The sequence below is a fragment of the Hylobates moloch genome, unplaced genomic scaffold (assembly GCF_009828535.3).
Source record: "Hylobates moloch isolate HMO894 unplaced genomic scaffold, HMol_V3 SCAFFOLD_4, whole genome shotgun sequence".
Taxonomy (NCBI): Eukaryota; Metazoa; Chordata; class Mammalia; order Primates; family Hylobatidae; genus Hylobates; species Hylobates moloch.
The window spans coordinates 46646507-46654221 of NW_026652279.1; the positions used below are offsets into that span (position 1 = coordinate 46646507).

General features: G+C 42.4%; 1 long non-coding RNA gene across 2 annotated transcripts in view; it reads right to left on the reverse strand.

Moving 5' to 3' along the window:
* LOC116466927 (uncharacterized) overlaps positions 1-6273 on the reverse strand; it is a 73494-nt gene extending 67221 nt beyond the window's left edge. For both annotated transcript variants that reach the window (XR_009213125.1, XR_009213126.1), the window contains exon 1: positions 5933-6273. This is a non-coding gene — a long non-coding RNA (uncharacterized LOC116466927). The remainder of the gene's footprint in view (positions 1-5932) is intronic.
* Between the last annotated feature and the right edge of the window lie 1442 nt (positions 6274-7715).

A 7715-nucleotide genomic window follows, 5' to 3' on the forward strand; every position in this document is an offset into this window, starting at 1 on the left:
TTGGAACCAACCCAAATGTCCAACAACGATAGACTGGATTAAGAAAATGTGGCACATATACACCATGGAATACTATGCAGCCATAAAAAATGATGAGTTCGTGTCCTTTGTAGGGACATGGATGAAACTGGAAAACATCATTCTCAGTAAACTATCGCAAGGACAAAAAACCAAACACCGCATGTTCTCACTCATAGGTGGGAATTGAACAATGAGAACTCATGGACACAGGAAGGGGAACATCACACTCCGGGGACTGTTGTGGGGTGGGGGGAGGGGGGAGGGACAGCATTAGGAGATACACCTAATGCTAAATGACGAGTTAATGGGTGCAGGAAATCAACATGGCACATGGATGCATATGTAACAAACCTGCACATTGTGCACATGTACCCTAAAACCCTGAAGTATAATAATAAAAAAAAAAAAAAAAAAAAAAGAAAGACCACTCAGCTGAACCTAGCCCAAACTACTAACTTAGATAATCAGGAACATATAAAATGGCTGTTGTTTTGGTGTGGTTTGGAGTGCAACAATAGATAAGGTACAAAATTTGAAAATTCCCCAAATGTGGGAAGAGGATTCAGACGCATGTAGCTAAAACATCAAAAGCCAAACAACACAAAATTGTTGTAAATACAATTATATAAAGAAGTACAAAAATAAAATAATCTGCTCACAAGGAAATATGGTACTGTGATAGACACCAATTATGGCCACTTTTTAAAAAGTGATTTAAAACTAAAATAATACTATGCAAATTTTATATAAATAAATTTGACAATCTAGAAAAAAAGGAATACGTTTCTAAGAAAAATTAAATGATTAAAAGGACTCAGAAAAAGATTGAAAATTATGGTGACCAAAAACTATAGAATTGAGAAGACAAAGATGTATCTTAAAAAAAAAAAAAAAGAAAGTCCATTGGCCAAGATGGTTTTACAGATGAGCTTTATCATCTCAAGAGCAATGTACGTGACAAAATTCTCCTGACTAATTCTATGAAGCTAGCCTAATACAAATCCCAGAATTGGATGAAGATTGCACAGGTCCATCCCACTTAGGAATCTCAATCTCACTTTAAAGTCAGCAAATTCCAAAATAAAAATATTAGTAAATTAAACACATACTTATTAAAAGAGTAATAAAACTAAAGAGTTTTATCTAGGAATGGAAGGATGGTTCATCAGTAAATCTATCATTATAATTCAGTTTATTAACAGAATAAATAATAATTATGTTTATTTTATACATTTAGAAAAAGTATTTGATAAAATTTAATATTTATTTGATAAAATTTAATATTTATTAAATATTATTTAATATTTAATATTAATAATTTTTAAATACAGTGCAAGCTGTGAATATGTAAAAACCTTTAATCAAATTTTCAGCAAAAAACTACTTAAAGATGTGGTATCAAAAATTCAGAAATAAGACAAAGATGCATACTCCCATAAGTACTAGTCAATACTCTGCAGTTCTGGTCAACTGTATTAGTCCGTTTCCATGCTGCTGATAAAGACATACCCAAGACTGTGCAATTTACAAAAGAAAAAGGTTTAATGAGACTTACAGTTCCACATGGCTAGGGAGGCCTAACAATCATGGTGGAAGGCAAGGAGGAGTAAGTAACATCTTACATGGACGGCAGTAGGGAAAGAGAGAGCTTGTGCAGAGAAACTCCCATTTTTGAAACCATTGGATCTTGTGAGACCCATTCACTATCATGAGAACAGCAGGGAAAAGACCTGCCCCAATGATTCAATCATCTCCCACCAGGTACCTCCCATAACACATGGGAAGTATGGGAGTTACCAGATGAGATTCGAGTGGGGACAGACAGCCAAACCATATCACCAACAAAATAAGAAAAAGAAACAATAGGTAACAAACACTGAAAAGAGAGAAAAAAAACTATCACTATTAGGAGACGAAATGGATGTCAACATAACAACAAAGAGAATCAACTAATAAATGATAAGTAATAAAAGTTCATAAAGATGTATGGATACAAAATTTTTATGTAAAAATAAGTAGTTTTCTCATACAGGAGCAGTAAGAGAAAATGTAATGGAAAAAATTTCCTTTTTACAATTGTGTAAAAAAACTGTAAAACATTTATAATGATTTTGAAACACTGCACATCTATGTAAATAAAACTGTACAATTATTTATAGACATCAACTAAGACTTACAAATGTCAAATTCCAAGTGATATAAACCCAATTCAAACAATCTTAACCAACTAGAAGAAATGTCATTGGCTTGTGGTAATAGGAATGACAGGGGTTACAGCTGGTCTTAGGCACAGCTGTGTCTAGGGACTCAAGAAAGTCCCTGGGCCTTTGTTATGCTGGACATTTGTTTTATTTATCCCGTGCTCCTTTCACGGACTGCTCCTCCCCAAATCCACTTACGTAACTCCAGTAGAACTCCCAATTACAGTTCCTACCTTCTATTTACAGATTGAACACATAATCTAGTTCCTAAAGTATCTAAAATTGATTTGTGTGTGCTGTACAAACTAAAGATCCAAGTTCTTTGTTCTTCCATTTCCCCAATACCACGTATCGAATAGTCTCTTTTCTCCCAGTAATCTGTGTTGCCAATCTGTAACATAATCAAATTGACATTTATGCATGAACTGATTTCTGGGTTCTGTTCTGTTTCCATGTTCAGTTCATCTAATCAGTATACCTCACCACTAATAAATTTCATCTTTTCTTTTTCCTTTTCTCCTATTCTCCTTTCTATAACATTCCATTCTTCAGTCAATTCCATTATATTCTCATTATGTGAGTGAGGGTTTGTTTGAAACTGATCTTGGTTCTGATGTGAATTTCCCTGTAAATCAATGGCTTAGTGTAGAAGATAAACTGAATGGAAATGAAAATGTGGGTGTACAGGAAACCAGGAAAACATAAGCCTCTGCAAATCCAGTGAAATAAAGGCCTCAGATTTCTACCATAATTGGATTTGGAGGTTAAAGGCAAATTTTACATAAGTTTCCAGGTGCAGAATAACTTGTCTCACATCTGAATTACACAAGGATTTATAGAAACCTCTTTTAAGTTGCTTTGGATGTAAATTGTCTAATCTTAATTTTTTGCACATTTTTCTGACAAATTTTGAGGTCTAATTCAATTTTCTTTCATTCTGAAAAAAGACTTTTTCCTTTAATATTGTTTTATTGGCTGTTATCTGCTCAGGTTATTAATGAGCTCATGTATAGAAAAGTAGTGCCCTATCATAATCTTAACTCTCATGCCAATAGGTTGAATAATACCTTTAAAATTTTGTTGAAAACAACGATTTTCAAGAATGACTGGGAAGAAGTGGTCATTGCTCCTTGGAGAAGTTATAGGAGTAACTGTATGAACGCCAATGTTAAATTTTACTCATTTTTCTCATGTGCTGCTGATTGTTCTGTATGGAATACTTACTATTCTTACAAAATCACTTGTTTTTTTTTTTTTTTTTTTTTTGAGACAGGGTCTTGCTCTGTCACCAGGCTGGAGTGCAGTGGCGCGATCTCGGCTCACTGCAAGCTCTGCCTCGAGTTCCAGCGATTTTTCCTGACTCAGTCTCCCTAGTGGCTAGGATTACAGGTGTGCGCCACCACATTCGGCTAATTTTTGTATTTTTTAGCAGAGACGGGGTTTCACCAGGTTGGCCACGCTAGTCTCAAATTCCTGACCTCAAGTGATGCGCCCGTCTCGGCCTCCTAAAGTGTTGGGATTACAGGTGTGAGCCGCCGCACCCAGTCTATATCACTTTTTAGCCAAGATTTATATATAAAAGTGTTTTGGCTTCCAAACTCACTAGCAATTCCCAGACTTCAAATTTGACCACACACAATAATTTTCTGGATTCTCAAAGCCTCATACATATAATCCTCACAAGATAGCTTTAATAGTATTAATGAGGTCAAGGCCCTTACATTTTTTTTTTTTTCACCAGGGCCAATTTATTTTGCTTAGTTTCTGTCAAAGACCTCTAACCAGGCATCTTATGTGAAAGCATGCTGTACGTTCCAAAGCAGCCTGGGTTAAAATCCAGATGACTTAAGTCTATTGGAAACTATACATCAAATCCATGTCCTAGAAACAATGTCATTTTCAAATCCTAAGTACAGTATATTCTTTGCATGCATGGTATTTTTGATAAAGTCCCTTATTTTGTGACAAACTATTGCTATATCAGCTGCCTAAAAAAGTGTAACCTAGTTTGGCAGTTATTATTTTTTCTTTGTATAGTGAAAAGCGATTTCCCCAACCCTCCCATCTTGGCCCTTGTAAGAAATCCTTTTTAGGAATCTATCCTGGGCTTCCTGCTGGACTTCAGCCTCATTTTTTTCTCCAATGCCTGAGTACAGGACCAATATTTGATAAGAATTTGGCTCTGGGGAGTGCTATGCTGAGTGACAAATGATTGAGGACGAAGGTTTTATTGAAGCATTTGAACCACACTTAATTTTCCGTGTTGCTTTATTTGTTCCTTCTATCACCTAGGATATTGAATTCTGTGGGCTCTGGTTGGGTCGTTGGTACTTCAGGCGTTCAGTAATAAGAAACATAATCTGCTTTTTCCGGCACGATAATAAATCTCATTTATATTAAGGGAGGCTTACTCCAAACTGTTTTACATAGTATTTTTCTAAATCTTCTGCATGAACAAATTCTTCTTTGAGCCCTAGCACTGTTCAGGCGGCCCCTGAGGAGCCGGTCTGGCAACCTGCGCCCCATTCCGCTGGAATCAAGCGTGACCCGGTGCGGTCTTGCGCGCTGCCGCCAGCCAGACCCTCCTCCGGCTTTCCCACCCACCGCCCGGGATCCAGCCTCCATCCCGCTGCCTCAGCCGTCCACGACAGGTACACCTCCTCTCCGCTCCCGCGGCTTCCCGGGGGCAGCTCGCCGCGCCAGACAGCGGGTAACCGCCGCCTCCGCTGGGGCATCCCGGCTCCATAGGCCCGACGCGCTCCAGACACCTGCCTCTCACTGGCCACCGCCGCTGCCCCTCACCCCGCAGCCCTCTCGGCAATTGGCCCCAGGCCGCCGCTCGTCATCCTCAGCCTTCTCCTAGAGTACCGCCTCCATCGCCGGGTCATTTAAGTTTATCACAAATAAATAAATAAAGGAGGAAATAGAAATGCGTAGAAAGTAAAAGCAGTAGGGGGTAGGGGAGAGGGGGCGTGGAGGAAAAGGAGGGAGGAGCGGAGGAGTAAGCAACCTAACTTGATTGCGCCTGTGTCGACCAATCACGGCTCACTCCAGTCCGGTCTGACGGGCTCCCTGAACCAATAGCCTTCCACCTCCCGGATCACTGAACAACGAGATACGATTGACCTCTTCAGAGTGGGTGAAGGTGCGGCGGGGGGAGGGGGTTGTGGGGGTGGGCGAAGTGGAAGGATCGTCCACCAATCGCCTGTTAATACTTCTCTGAGCGAAGTTTCCGCGTCCCAATGGATGTTTGAGATAGCGGATTGGGCCTCTTTTAGCCCAATCGAAGGTGACAGAGATGAGGGAAGAGGAAGAAAGGGGCGGGGACGGGGGGCGGAGGGGAGAAGGAAGAGTGCATTTTGTTTATGGGCGGCAACCTCACGAGGGGCGTCCCATTCTCATTGGCTCACTGAAGCCAAGAGTGGCGTGAGAGCAATCCTATAGCGGGAAGAGATAGAGGGTTCGCGGAGTGAAGCGTCCAATGTGGGCCTTCTGCCGAAGAAGTAGGGGCGGGGGGAAGTTTAGGAGTTGAGGAAAGAAGATTAAAGAGCGCCAGGAGGTAATGCCAAAAACTCTAATTTGTTGTGGGGCGGGAGGGAGGGAGGAGTGTGTGCGTGCCGAGGGGGTTGAGGCGTCTGCGAGGCGCCTGGAGTGGGGGGCGGCGGGACTGGGAAGGAGGGCAGCGGGGTGGGGTTGGGGGAGCGACTTACAGAGCGGCGAGCCAGCGGGCCTTGAGCTGGACGAGCGCGCGCGTCCCCGCGCCGCGCCCCGCCCGCGCCCCCTCCCCCGGCGCCCCTCTTAGCGCCCGGCGGCTGCCTCGCCCTACCCGGCGGGGAGGCGGGAGGGAGGCGCGGGAGGGTCGGCGGGTGGCGGGGCGGGCGGGACGTCCCGCAGCTGGAAACGTGTCTTCTGCCTTCTTCTTTCTACTCCCTGCGCCTGGAGCCGCTGCTTCCAAGAAGAGGAGCTGAGGGGGACTAGCCGGGGCTCAGGAGCTGCTAGAGGCGCCCGCTTGTCTTCTGTCCCCTCCCTCCTCGCTCTCCCCCGCTTGCCGTGGCTCTCGCGGTCTCTGGAGCGTCTTCAGAGAACTGGGGGGCAGGAGGTGTCCTGGCCCCACAGCCGCTGGATGCCTCTCCAGACGCCGGAGCTCCCGGCCCCCGCCTGCTTCGCTTCTACGACTAGAGAGGAGGGGGCTTGGGAAGGGAAGACACACCTTTCCTTCTTTCTCTTCTCCTTTGGGCCACTTTGGAAACATTAAAACATGTTAACACTTTTTGATTCCTGATATAAAAATGGTTGGAAGGTTCTTGAAAGTTTAAAACAAACGCCGTCTCTCGTACATTGTTTAATGCATTCCTGTCTGTGTGGCTTTTGGGTCCTCCCCCCACCCCCCCGCCCCCAGCTGTTACCCTTTTTAAGGATGCTGAAGAGGCAGGAGGCAGGGATTTTCTAAAAGTTCTATTGATAAACACACTTGCAGAAACATATGCTAGGCACACACACAAACTATAAACATTAGCGAAAAACACAATATGGCGTACAGCTACGGTACCTAGCGCGGTAATCCGCTGATCTCTCACTCGGAACCGGGTTGAATGAGGTCAGTAGCAGGATGACAGCTCTCCAGTAAAAATCTGAATGAATCAGGAAGTAGTTTGGAAGCTTGAGGGTGTAGTACTGTCCTCAGAATCAGCATTGGCCAAACCTAAGTTGAACATGTTACCTTTCTAGACATGTGAAAATCTTCTCCACTGTTTTTTCTATTAAAAATACCAAACTGGTGCTAAAGTAAAGTTTCCTCACTGCGTGGCGGTGTATACATTTCAGCTAAAAAAATTATAGGGGCCATTCACCCAGTGTTTTCAAGTGAACGCTATTCTGAAGTTACTGTTGTAACTTGTTGCCATTGAAAATTTTAAAACAATTACCATTTTATAAATAAAATAGCTGTAGACACTGAATTTAAGTGATAACCAGTCATCCTTAAATTTATAATGGTTTGTTTTCATTTCTGTTCATGCTCCCAATCCCAAGTATCCTTGGCTACCTTGTGGAAATATTTATATAGATCCCCCTCCACTCCCAGTCACATACAGTCAGCCCTTCCTGTGCCTATGTTCTGCATCTGTGGATTTAACCAACAGCAGATCAAAAATATTTTGGGTGTGGGGGAATAGATGGAATAGAATATATATAGATTTTTTTCTTGCCACAATTCCCTAAACAATACAGTGTAACAACGATTTATTAATAGCATTTACTTGTATTAGGTATTATAAGTAACCTAGAGATGATTTAAAGTATATGGGAGAATGTGCTTAGGTAAAATGCAAATACTACACTATTTTATGTAAGGGACTTGAGCATCTGTGGATTTTGGTTTCCTAGAGAGGTCCCAGAACCAATCTCCCGTGGATACTGAGGGTCAACTGTAAGTTTGCCCAGTCAAGATGTGGCTACTTTTTGTGTTTTTGCTTTAAAATGAAGAATCTGTAT